The following is a 2,108-nucleotide window of genomic DNA, read 5'->3' as shown; positions in this document are numbered from 1 at the left end:
CAAGTCGTGGGCCATTGTCCTGTGACGGGGACGTCTTGAGTCTCGCGCAGTCTAGCACAATGCGCTCCACCGGAGGGCCGAGTTTCAGCGGCGCCTCGCGACGAAGCCTGAAACTCGGTATTTCTTTTTTTTTTTTATCGTCTTTTCCGCGCTGCACCAGGTTGTGTTGGCCTCTATGCTGTTGGCGGCGCGCGGCAGAGCGAGTTTGGCCTTTTTCAATAAATTTTGACAGCCTGGCAACCACAGCAGCGTAGTCTGACAAAACTAATGTGGCGATGCAGGCGAGTTGGTTATGCATGTTGAAAGTAGTGAAAGCGCACAATAAGTCTGACAACCAGGGGATGACTACTTCCGTCCGCCATTTTGGGACTCTGGCTCATAGGAACTCTATGCGATTTTGTAGGAATAAAGAAGAGAAAAAAGTAACGCCATTTCGCATTATCGCAAAGTCCGCTGGTTCCAGCTGGCAACAAGCTCCGCCCATTATCCAAACTCTCTCAGTATAAACGGCTCTGTCGCGCGGGCGCAGCCAATGCCATCTGGTGTTGACTGCGCAAACTAAAAAAAAAAAGCAAACTAATTGACGGATGGGACTTCTTTCAGTATCCTTTAGAGAGAAAAACATTTTACAGCGTGAACGCGCTTGAAACCGGAAAGTGCAGTTGGCTGGCACGCACCCACGGATAACAGAACCCAACGAGGTAGGAGAACCGAGTTTTTGTGCCGCCTAGTGAGAACGCCTCTTACTAGGCGGTGCTAAAACTCAGTCCTCAGCCGGCAGCAGGCTCTTTTATTAGCGGCGATATGTTTTGGTGGCGCCCTCGGATGGTTCCCCCCAGAGCCGTATATGGGGAGAGTTTGGTCAGTCTATGATCTCGCCGCCGTAACGCCCTCCTCCCGAGTGAGCCAGTCAGCACGCGGCGCAGAGCGAGAGGCATGAGCGCATGCGCGTGAACTCCCGGCTGCTCCCAGCTGAGCGGGGAAGGCCGCCATCTTCGATCATTCTCCTGGCAGAATGCGTGGGATCGGCATCTAAATCTCGATTATTGCCTTTTATATCGCTGGCTCTGGCAAGAAAATTACATTCTGTTATTCCTCGGTGGGTTAAAAAGCTAATATATGAAAATTTTTCGCTGTATGGCCAGAAACTTTTATTCAGGCGAAAAAGAAGTCGGCCCGTACCAGACGACGCGTAGCCTCAGCAGTGCTCTTCTCCGACCAGTCTCCGACAGCGTTGCTAAAAAATGGCGGTCGTCTCCTCTCTGCTCTCTTCCTTCTCTCTCGCTCCTTCGGCGCTCTCCTCCCTTTCATTTACTTTTCTCCTCTCCGGCGCCTTTGTCGCCACACCCACTGGCCAAACTCTCCCAATATACGGCTCTGGTTCCCCCTTGTGACGTCATTACCTTGCGAACAACAAGTTCGATGGTGTTCGTAAATAGCATGGTGGAAGCCTGAAATCATTGCGCTCTCAAAGCAACACTGCCAACACAGTCGAAATTAAAGTTCTTTCATTCCTCTTATTTCCGTCGATGGTATATCCTTTCCTGACGTCATAGTCAGCTTTCTGCCAATCGTGGAAGGCCGACCACAGCGACGCTTTCGGTCGCGCACGTCGCCAATAGGAAGCGCTCAGATGACGTGGTCGTAAGTATAGTGTTGGTCGTGCTCACCACACGGCATTATACGCACGCCCTATACAACTATAATCACTGCAACGGCCACACCGAAAGCAGTGGCGCTTCGAACGACGGGAGGCTTTACGGGAAGCGAACCGCGGTGAGTGAGGGCGTGTACTCACGTCTATAAGCAATTTTGTAACTGAGCTAATCTAATAATTTTGCCGAAAGATCTGCGTATGATGTAACGACTGGTCGGAAGGTTTTCGTGTTTTCTCGCGTTTAGTCACATCTATGGAAAAAATGACCATGATATTCAGATTCACGGAATAAAAATACTCTAAAATTAGTCACCTCTACCTCGATTTTTTTTTTTTCAAGGACCTGTCTAAATTTTTTTTAAGCAGCACTTGCCCCTCAAGCGTTCAATATTTCCACAAATTTCCTTATCGATGTGTTCTATTGATGACTGCTGTAATTCGAGCACTCAAA

This window comes from Ixodes scapularis, unplaced genomic scaffold (assembly GCF_016920785.2).
Source record: "Ixodes scapularis isolate PalLabHiFi unplaced genomic scaffold, ASM1692078v2 PGA_scaffold5__190_contigs__length_132052651, whole genome shotgun sequence".
NCBI lineage: Eukaryota > Metazoa > Arthropoda > Arachnida > Ixodida > Ixodidae > Ixodes > Ixodes scapularis.
This window is presented reverse-complemented; position numbering follows the sequence as displayed.